This window comes from Pyxicephalus adspersus, chromosome 11 (assembly GCF_032062135.1).
Source record: "Pyxicephalus adspersus chromosome 11, UCB_Pads_2.0, whole genome shotgun sequence".
NCBI lineage: Eukaryota > Metazoa > Chordata > Amphibia > Anura > Pyxicephalidae > Pyxicephalus > Pyxicephalus adspersus.
This window is the reverse complement of record NC_092868.1, coordinates 3,579,685-3,591,269: the sequence shown is the minus strand read 5'-3', so window position 1 is coordinate 3,591,269 and position 11,585 is coordinate 3,579,685. Positions and strand designations below refer to the sequence as shown.

At 41.1% G+C, this 11,585-nt stretch overlaps 1 long non-coding RNA gene across 1 annotated transcript; it reads right to left on the bottom strand.

The window, feature by feature from the left end:
- Positions 1-1,339: 1,339 nt before the first annotated feature.
- Positions 1,340-6,875, bottom strand: LOC140340802 (uncharacterized). Its single transcript, XR_011922737.1, has 3 exons — positions 6,454-6,875; positions 4,801-5,303; positions 1,340-2,249 (listed from the first exon to the last, which is right to left on the bottom strand). It is a non-coding gene; the product is annotated as an uncharacterized lncRNA (long non-coding RNA).
- Positions 6,876-11,585: the final 4,710 nt, after the last annotated feature.

Below are 11,585 nucleotides of genomic sequence, written 5' to 3'. Positions count from 1 at the left end.
ATACTGAATTACTGGTAGGATCAGGAAATATTTGCTCAGGCAAAAAAAAGGAAGCTAATGCTACCTCCATCATATTTGCATACCACGGTTTTACCTGTATGGAGAAGATCAGCGCAGCGATGCCTAAAGGAAGACAGCAGCAGATCATATTGATGATTGACATCCAAAGATAATCTTTATGAGCTGGCTGTGGCACCATGACCAAGGTTGGCTGGGTGGTCACCACCACAGGAGGGGGGGCTTCATGGTACCCGGAAGGGGGGGCACACTGATCCGGAGTGGCATACGGTGGCGGATACATCAGTGCTTGTATTCCAAGTTTCCAAGTTGAGGGAATTGTTTTGTTGGCAGGTGCTGCTTTATTTAGGAGTATCTCAGGAGTGAAATATGAGCATCTCATACATACTGTATAAGAACACAATACAAAACCTCCCATCCAGCTGATAACAATACAGAAATTGCCTGAAACAGAAACCATCAAATCAGGGAAACGCCTCAAAGGGTAAATCAGCAGAATCTGAAGAATAGGGGAAAAGCAAGGCTTCAAACGACGTAACAAAGTATTCAAAACATTTAAATAGAGAAGAACAGCAAAAGAAAGATGTTCTGGCCCCAAGGTTGTTTTCATGCAAATATTATGTTTTGATACAAAATAGGTTTCATACATAATTATTATACTAGGCAAATATAGCATATATCCAGTCTAGTTCTTTTATCACTGGACTGGAATATATATATATTCTGGATATAAAGTTCTAACTATTATTAATAAATAACCGTATTAGTCAAGTATAATCCCAACGCGTTTTGCCTCAATGGGCTTCCTCAGGGGAGTGTTATCTTTAGGGACTGTACAGTCTGCGTATAAGTGCAAAAAATGAAAGAAAAACAGCAAATTCTGATGATTCTTACGTCAGGTGATTCCTTATTTCAGTGCTTGCCAAAATAAGGAAGACAAAGCAGTAAAAGAAATGTGGGAAATGGTTTCATTCTTCATCAGGACAATGCTCCTTCTCACACAGCACTTTCTATGACCGACAAACACATTACTACGCTGGAACATCCTCCATATTCATATTGGTACCTTGGGACTTTTTTCTTTCTCCTAAATTGAAATCAGTGATTAAAGGAACACACTTTGTGTACATCAGAAACTGATCTGCACCTTCCAGCAGTGGAAAACAAGACGGCATCAGTGCTTCATTGTCAGTGGGGAGAATATTAGACAACATAAGAAATTGTCATAGAAATAAGTCATTTAATAAATCAATCTTGTTATTTAATATACACACCTGATATTTTGATAGGTCCACTCAAAGGAAATCTCAGCAGCTATTGATTGGATTATATAGGCTGTCTTTTTATAGGCTTTATTTTGTTTATAAACTCAGATTATTTGTAAATGCAATAAAAAAATAACACAACATATTGTATATACCACATAATAAAACATTTTCAGTGTTATAAACAATACAAGAGAGCAGTGTATAATGAAAAAGTATTTATGTGCTGTGAATTCTCCTGGTAAATCCCAACTCCCAGCACCAATGTGAATGGCTACAGCGAATGGTTTTCAAAAATGCAGTCCATAGTTATAGTGGGAACAGACCCAGATAGATGGATACATTATAAATTATTATTCATGCCAACATAGGGTTCTATTTAATTGATGGTCCAATTTCCCCAAACTTCTTATTTCAGTTCCTAATAAAACAATGACTCGTTCTGCCCCCTAGTGGACATTCTTAAAAGTGCACATCTGTCACAATTGGAAAATTTATGAACGAATCTAGAGCAAATTACAGGGGAATCATTGATAAATAGTCCCCATAGTGTATGCAGCACTGCAAAATAAAAAATGGCCACATGTGACAAACGTTCATGCCTACATATATAACAAGCGCAAACAAAACATAAAAGAAGAAGAGGACCCTGACCATTGGGTCCCTGGGATTGGCTGGAGTGTGTGGTCCATGTATGAGCATATCCCAGATTATATCCCTATAATACATTATATACACTCTGTACAGCTTCAGGGCCAAATCATGTTCTCCTTCTCAGGTTCTCCTTTGGTAAGATGTTAGATATGCGTTACTTCCCGACCTCGATACAAACATCAGGGGCAAAGCGATGGCAAAGTACACCACGGCCATGATGCCAAGGGAAGTTGCTACAATGTTGATTTTCCTCAAAATTGCGAGATTCTTCCAGACCCGGTCGGAGTTGTTCCTATTGATGTCGATACACACCTGAGACACAAAGACAAGTTTCAGAGTCACCAACCTATTTATTACAAACTTATTTCATGCAAACATACAGATCAAATATCATTGTAGATGCAAAGCCTCTGAACATTGTATTGTCACCAATATTGTTGGGGGGAAAATTATGGATTCGTATGGGGATGTGTCCTAAGTGAAAGTAAAAATAAAGTCATTTTTCCGGCAATCAAAGTTAAAGTATAATGCGAAAAACACAAATTTAAAGTTATTTCTGATCTCAGGAGTTGATTGTAAAGACCCTTTTTTGCATTATGGGAAGAAGGCAGGTCAGTGGAGGTAGCAGGGGGCATTATGGGAAGAAGGCAGGCTGAGGGAGGCAGCAGGGGGCATTATGGGAAGAAGGCAGGCTGGGGGAGGCAGCAGGGGGCATTATGGGAGGAAGGCAGGCTGGGGGAGACAGCAGGGGGCATTATGGGAAGAAGGCAGGCTGGGGGAAGCAGTAAGAGATTTGATGGGAAGGCAGCAGNNNAGGCTGGGGGAGGCAGCAGGGGGCATTATGGGAGGAAGGCAGGCTGGGGGAGACAGCAGGGGGCATTATGGGAAGAAGGCAGGCTGGGGGAGGCAGCAGGGGGCATTATGGGAAGAAGGCAGGTCAGTGGAGGTAGCAGGGGGCATTATGGGTAGATGGCAGGTCGGAGGAGAGGCAGCAGGGGGCATTATTAAACACGCAGTTTTAAACTCCTTGCCAAGACCTCATTCTTCCTCCCACACGTTAATAAATCTTTTTTTCCTTCTCATTTTACTTTGCATTGTTTAAGCCTGGAAACAAAATCATTCTGATTCTATAGAATTCTTGATACCACAATAGAGTTCTTGTCCCAGAGGTTTCCATGTACTGCACATTCTTGTCCTGAGGACTCATAGCAACTAATGATACCCGTAATTTTACTTTACACATTGTAATAAATACTGATTGGATGCTGCAGAGGCTGTTTTTGTACTGTAAAGACTTTGTGACTCAAAGCAATATTTTGGCAGTGACAAGAGTGCATCAAATTTCCTAGGAACTGGCCATATCAATTCCACAGTACTATGTGTCACATTAATGTCACCAACAAGCACTGTGAAAGAGGAACTTTGAGTAGGCAACTCTTGATTTTCCTCAATTTGGGTGATCTAGCAAACCTACAATGGATTTCTAATTTCATTCTAATTAAGTGGCAAATTTTTCCATTCCAGGTTTACTGGATCATCCTGGTTCTCCCATGATAATCTATCTTCTGCAGTCACAGAGAGCTGGGCTCATGGTATATGTGTGATACACACTAAGTTTGTGTTACCTTTATTATAAGCTCTAGGGTTAGACTTTCCTGGCATGTGAACTGGTCCTGGATAATCCATTGAGTTTCTGTAGCCGCAGGAAGCTGGAAACTGTTTTTCAGCCTTCAGAACCTTCAAAGGTCATCTTAATATTTTGCATAACATTGGAAAAAAGGTCCTTTTTATATGCCGTTCCCTACCTGTGACCATGGAACTTAACTATAGCATATGCATTGACATCCATATCTAAAGAAAAGATTAAACATCAAAAAGCCACAGAGAACCCAATTCAAGGTCCATAAACCCGTTTTCACAATTTTTATCATTTTAATTTTTCATTTTCTCTCCATTTAAAGCTAGAGTAATGCCATAATAGCAGATTAGTATCAAATCTGTCACACTTACCTCTTCCCACTAAAGCGCAGGCGCCTCTCTCTTGCGCATGCAGGCGGTTCTGACTCTGCGTGTGCCTGCTCTCCAGATTTATTCAGTATTGTCCATCGCGCCAACCATCCAGGGATATTTAGCTAGTTCAGACACAGCACTCAGTGTTTGTGCAACGTGTCTCCACTAGTGCTGAGCCCCCTAGCTTTAATGAGCTAGCTCCTGTACACCTGTTGGTTAATTCAGTGTTTCCTTTGTCCAGCTCCCTTGTTGCACAGTCTGTTGTTTCCAGCCGATCCCTCTGTGCTGTTCCAGTGTTCCTCTATATCTGTGGATATTCCCGTGTCACCTGTTGCTTCCAGTATCTCCTGTGTTCCCTGTGTCTGCAGTGGCCCCTGTGTCACTGGTGTCTATTTCCTGGATCCCTGGAATTTGACCCCAGGCTTGTGACTTGACCTCTATTGCTTGTTGCCTGCCCTGGCCTTCCTTGACCATTCTTCTGTCTAGTGATTTGGTACCATGTATGTTCCTTCCCATCCTGGTGTGCCCAAGGACCGCAACCTGGCAGTAACCAGCAGTGCAACATCCTCACCACTAGAGGTCTTGGAGAAGACCTGGTTACTGCTTAGACTCTTCTTAGGGCTCACACCACTTTTGTGCAAACCATAGCGCCCCCTAGTGGCCCTGTCTCCCCAAGCATGCCAAAACCACTCATATAGAACAAGCATTCAGCCATGAGCTTTACCCAACCTAGGGGTCAACCTATTGGGCAAAAAGCAATAAATTCCAGACAATCAACAAAGCATACCGCCATATTTCTCATAGGAAAGATTTCCCTTAAGAATCAAATTGATGCATTCAAACATAAAAATACCTTAAATGAAAAGATGAGAGCTATCAAGCCAATTGGAGGAAAGATGATGGTATTGATCATGGACCAAGCAATGTATGAAGGCACCTGGCATCTTCTGGATTTCTGTTGTATCCTTGTTCTTATCATATTTTTAGGAATCTCTTCTGGACTGCAATGGGTGGTTTGGTTTGGAGGCGATGAATCTGATGTTAAATTTGATAGATCCAATGACGAATAGGATGGAGGTGGATCTATAGCTAAAGAGAAGATCTGGAAGATGGAGGCAGGATAGGATACAGGATCATTCTGAACGACCAGGCTGTAGGAAGGTGGAGGGTCATCATATTCACGTTCATTGCAGCATTCGTAAAGCTCTCCAGACATTATTCCTGATGTCTGTGGATTTTGGTTTGTTTTTGCAGATCTAGAGGATAGCTATAGATAGATTTGTATACTGGTTACCATGAAGTGACTTCCTTTACTTTCTCTTCCACTGGTATAGCCGGTTTCCAGTTCTTGAACACCTACAATTACCCGGATATATTATTAGAGAAGAAAAATTCTTGGCGTTATTACACGATAATATCATCAAATGGGGCTTTCTATGTTCAGCAATGCTAAATTCCCTTAATGCAGATTTAGAAAACATTATATTTTAAAACTTTTTGGAGAAAGCAGCTAAAGGTTATATACAGGTTGTACAAAAATCAGATAATAATAAGAGTATAGCGTTCCATTGATGTTGTCCATCAATCCTCCATGGCTGATCAAGAACAACTGCCGTTCGCTTCTATAGAGGAATGCTACTTGCTCTTCCTCTCCACCCCCATGTTTTAGATTGTAAGCTCTTCTAGGCAGGGTCCTCTCCTCCTCCCATCATTTGTACCCCTATTTAATGTACAGCGCTGCACAATATGTTGGTGCTATATAAATACTGTTTATTATTATGATTTAATAATAATTAAGCAGTTACAATGTGTGTACAACGCTCTTTCATTTATCTGTTACTGGAAACTATGACAAAAAATCATCTCCATTCGCAAATCTTCTGGAGTCCATTGGACGTCTGTACGGGGCCCTATATAAAGTTTGTATTGTCTGTGTCAACACCGGGAAGAAGAGAGAAAGAGAGAGAACGAAAGACGAGAAGAAAAAGAAAGAAAGTGAAGGAAAGAGATTTGTTCTATATCAGTGATTTGCTAGGTTTTGATACTCATATATCATCTGCTAATATGGCAAGGATTTCCCCAGACTAAATTCGAAAGAAAGTAAAAAAAAAAAAAAGGAATTATGGACCTCAAATTGGGCTTTTTGTATCTTTCCGTTAAGTATGGTTGTCTATGCATATTCTATATGCCAATGATATAAGTTAAGAAAGAAAGAGAAGGAAGGAAGAACGAGAGAAAGGTAGAAAGAAAGAGAAATGGAGAGAGAGGGAGAAGAAAAGACAGAAAGGAAAGGAGAGAAAGTGAGAGTAATAATGAAAGGGGAGCAGGCACCAAACTCTACATACACAATAATAAGATAATATATTGGATTGGCACACTTCCCCTTTGCGGCCTTCCCTGCCAATCTTATTATTGAAGACGAAAACATCTGCTGCAGCATTTCCTGATCTAATACTGCTGTCATTTGCTGCAGCAGTTTTGCTTTCATTACTGGAACAAGTCTTACCCACGCAGTTTCCTGTTGGATTCGGGAATGCAATGTTTGTCTCCAGAGAGCAGCTGTTAGCTGGAGCGTGCAATGATAAATGGAGTTCCGATACTTTCGCGTTCATGCAAAGAGAAATTGTTCCTCTTTCTCGGGACGTCCCGGGGCTGAAGCCCCTCCCAATGCGCAGAGGAGGAAGAGACTGTATACGGAGAGGAGATTTGGGGATTTGTTGTTGTGCCCCTGCTGGAGAATGCCGTCAGTATGTCGGATATCCAGTCCAACTGTATTGCCGGCTACACCGACGGGTAAAAATAGATTCATGTTAGCATCATCTAGCCTTTCCCTCCCCAGCCTTACTGTCCCTGGCCTGAGCCTTTTATGCATTGGATTTCAGTTTGTTCAATGGTCCTGATTATTAAAGCTCTTCAAGGCTGGAGAAGATACACTTTCATTAGTGAACCTGGGTGATCCAGCAAACCTGGAATGGGTTTCCTGAAAGCCATTAGCTATTTGTATGCATCACCTATAGAGATCTTCATGCAGATCCAGCCTTGCTAGTAATGCCAATGTCTACAGACTGACATCCCACCTACCAGAACATTTTATTATTTGCATATCTCTTCCCAAGAGCCAGCCCTCTGCATGCATCAAGCTCCTGAAGCAGGGTGCAGTGATGTTTTTGGGAAGTTATGTACTGGTTCTCCAGAGAGGGGTAGCAGCTACATCATCTTAATCACAGAATTAGTTTGTTGTTTTGCTAAACCTGCTAATACAGCTTGGAAAGATGAGAATCGATCACTAATAAAAAAAACATGGTCATGGTCAGAAGAGAACAAGCCAGAGGTCAACCAATATCAAATCAGTAAATGAAAATCACGAACAAAAGGGCAATTAGCAAACATTACGCTATCAGAGGCAAAGCGGAGTTCTATCAAAAAAAGTCGCCTGTGAAAAATATGCACCTGAGGGGCGTGTGCAATCCCAAGGGGCGTGTACAATGGGGCATGTACTATGACATCACAAGCAGCACAGTGTGATAGCTGTGTGTGTGTAAAGGCTGCATGTCATATTCTGCAGCCTAACAGCTCGCTGTGCGCAAACCTTCACATCCCCTAAACCGTATATCGTAACAACTTTATTTTTAGGGTACACAAGGGACCCTTGTAGTCAATAATAAAAACTTGTGAAAATTGAACTTTGGGTTTGTGGTTTTAAAAGCAAGTGCGTCTAGGAGCCTAAAATTGTAAACGCAAATTGGGGACCCCATGGGCCATTTGCATAGCAAGGAGGCTTGGTATTGAGCCCCAGAACTTATACTTACCTGTCACAAAAATATAACTGTCATACACTGCTTTCCTGTCTACTTTCCAACTTAGAACCCCAATTTTTTAGGAACTGGGAGATGTACGAAACCAAAAATGTAGGTGCAGGTAGGGGACACCTGTGGAAAACACCCCCTAAAATGGTATTGCTTTGGCATTATCAGAACACATTACTGTTTGTGCCTAACGCCTGGACCAAAGTTTCCCTGGAATGGGAAGGAGGGGGGTGGGTGCAGGTAAAAAATATTATGGAATAATGTGGGGGGCACCTGTGGGTAACACCCCCTAAAATTGTATTACTATGGCATTATCTGAACATAAAAATCTGCCTATCAAAAGACGACGCTGCCCTGTTACACATAGGTGTCCACTTTCAATATTTGAATACCAATTTCTCTGGAACAGTGAGGTGTAGGAAACCGAAAATATAGGTGCCAGTGGGTAACACTTGTGGGTTACCCCCCTTAAAATTTAATTACTATGGCATCATCAGAACATTAAAACAAATCAACACATTAAAATGCGCTGCTCCACTAGCCATACGTTTATCCTCTTACTTACCACAAAATATCTTATATCTTGAAATCCCTTAAAATTTGGGGGTTGGGGGGAACTATTAGATTTCGGGGTATCCTGTGTACCCTGAAAATGTCAAGTCGTTACAGTTTAGGATATCTGAAGGTTTGTACAGAGAGAGTTGTTAGGCTGCAGAATATGACAAGCAGCTCACACACAACTTTGTACACGCCCCTTAGGATTGAACACACCCACTTGTACACACCCCTCGGTATTGCACACACCCACTTGTACACGCCCTTTATAATTTTCACAGGCAGTTTTTTTTTTTGTTTTTTTTTTTAAAGAACACCAGCCATGTCTAAGAGTGGCTTCCTGCAAATTCTGGCCAGCCAGCTGTCAAGTTGCAGGGTCAAACAAGGTAAAAACAGGCTGATGTGCAGTGCCCATTTTCACCACCAGGGGACAGTGAAGCACCACCAGAAAGTTTATTTGCCTGGCGGGAAGAGCAGAGCAGCCACCGCTTGCAATGCGGAGTACAACACTGACAGTCTCTAACCCAACTTTTTGTACTAAACTATTTAGGTCCTGAAAATACAATGTAACAAATATGCAAATGAGTTGCAGTTTTTATCCAGGTAAATACCTAATAAGGGTCAGCTCTCTTGAGAATAGATAACAATAAAGATTTTAATAAATGAGTGATCTGTTTTATTCTGAATATATAATGTAAAAAAAATACTTCTCATATCATGTGAAGTGTAAAGTATGATGAACCCCATTACTGCTCCAACATGGTCCAGGCATAGGACCTTACAATATCTATAATCCATTGGAAATAAGTGAGTATGGCCATCTATAGTAAGGAGTTTGCTATTTATATGATAATCATGTAAAAATAAATGAATCAAGTCCAAAAGAAAACTAATGCAGCCACTACATCTATGGACCAGAAAGCTTCATGTGTTACATTTTACTCATACAGGTGAATGAATCAGAAGAATGACTCAACCTTCTCTTAGTTTAAGGCTTCAATCAGACAAATACAGACTTAAAGCAGGCTGCTGGTGTTTTGTCACTTTAGATAACCCATGTTCCTTTGGGATTCCTTTGTCACATAATAAATGTTTCTTTGTAATAAACACGTAGCAAAAACAAAATCTGGTGTAAAATATCACATAGAGGCTTGAAATAAAAAAATAAAAGTGAATCTGTCCCAAATTTGGCAATTCATAAGATAGAACCACATGGAGAGATTACCTTCAATAAGCTCTGTATAGTAACAGTATAGGCATAGCTGCAAATTGGTGAAGTTAAAATATTTGCAAATTTATCCTTGGCTTATAAAGGTTGAGTTTCCCCATGACCCCTCCCTATTGTTTCCTCAGGGGTGGTTCTCCATGATGGTCAGCTGACCAATAGTAAGGTATAGAATGCGAAGGAGAGGCAGAGCCAGCCTAAGGTTTGGCAACTTTCACACAAGGGATCTGTATTGAGGTTTAACCGATGTTCAATAGGCGTGGATTCCATACGTGAAAACTGGGTTTGGGTATGTTGATGATGAACGTGTTGATGTCCATGGGCCGGGTGGGTCCTTGCCTGGACCACAGGGTACCTGGGCTTTGCTGTGATCATGTTCATCCGGAGCATCATAAGGAGGAGGACGAGCGTGCTTGTTATTTCAAAGCCAGAGGAATGCCTATTACTACTGGGTACAAACCTATAAGGAACATTGCTAAAAAATTAATTATCTGTGCCCAGAGTGAATATTTGTGCGCTGAGGTGATATCTCCTCTGGAAAGGCTTCCTTTCACCTGGAGGAATAAAGTAAAAAGATATGTACATACACCATGCATAATAAATCTCATACAAGGAATATTTCTAATAGGACAGAGTGGCATCTGATATATTATTGAGATCCATGCATTGGATACATTGGAGTCCACGTGGATGGCACAGGTGGTATTTGAAGCTACTGACCTAGAACATGGCGATTGGGAACACTGAATTTCCTAAAGGAGTTCTCCTGCTGAGCTACAGAAAATGCAGATAAGGAAGGCGGAGTTCTGTATTTCAGCCATGGAGAAATAATAAGCGCTGACAACACTGGCTGTAATTTGAATTCAGCAGAGGCAGCCCACTAAAAGGAAACTACAAGTATATTGGATATATGGAAGATCTACATTTTTAACATGGCAAATGTGCAGGTTATGTGAAGATGTAGTGGCTACTATTTTTTTTTTTTATTATATACAGTCATATTGTCAATTATGTGCATCAGAATAATACCTGCTGTGACTTGCTGCTGGGAGATGATTAATATGCACACAATTCCTATTGCTTTGTATTCCTCAGGGGTGGTGCCAGGAACTACCAGCCAATTAAATTGCTGCGTGCTATGTACCTTAGCAATGACTTCCTGATCATAACTTTTTTAAGGTTTCCTGCAATGGGTTTGCACTAAATGGGCTCAGCACATTACAAAGAAATTTCACCAAGCCCGAAGTGAGTAGGTCCCAGGAACATTCACCCATCACTACCAGCAAAAAGAATGAAAATAAAAATGAACAGAAACTTAGAAACTGTTACTCACAATGAAGATATGGGAACCTAACCTGTCCTGCTGCCCAACTCCTTGGAGGTGGAAGAAACCTGCTGACCAAACACTTCCAAGAGTATCTGTTCCTGGGCCCCCTGCCGATGGGCAGTGGTTCCTCCCACTGGCTCATATGTAACATCAGGTCACAATTGTGATATTGAAGCCAATGGAACAAACCATTGAGCACCGTAGGGAAGTGATCAGCCACCTGAGTGTAAGGATTGGATCTCTATAGAAACTGCAGCACTCGCTTTTTCCTTACTCCTTCAAACTTTGCTGATGGAGAGGTTCCATGTCTTCCTTAGAAGTACCAGTTTATATTAGGGACAGAGTCCCCTGTAATTTCATAATGACGTCCACCTTACATCATAAATCATTGATATTTTTAGATTCTACTTCTGTTAAAGTCGCTCTTCCCCAACTTTTTACCTTTATAGAGAAAACAATGGCAAAAATTCCCAGTATCGGGCACAAGATTAAGTTTATGATTGAGCATGATAGACAATCCAGTGGTATCGCTCGTGTCTCTGATGTCTCGAAAGAGATTTGACTGAGAGATCCTGACCTGGTCCGCCCAACCAAAGGTGAGGGAATGGAGATTTGTGTTTGAGATTCCTGGTGGCACCATGGCATGGTTTGCTCCAATACAGGACCTGCTGAAGGAACAGGGAGTTGTGGATGTTCTACAGTAATCCAATATAGTTCATTGTAAT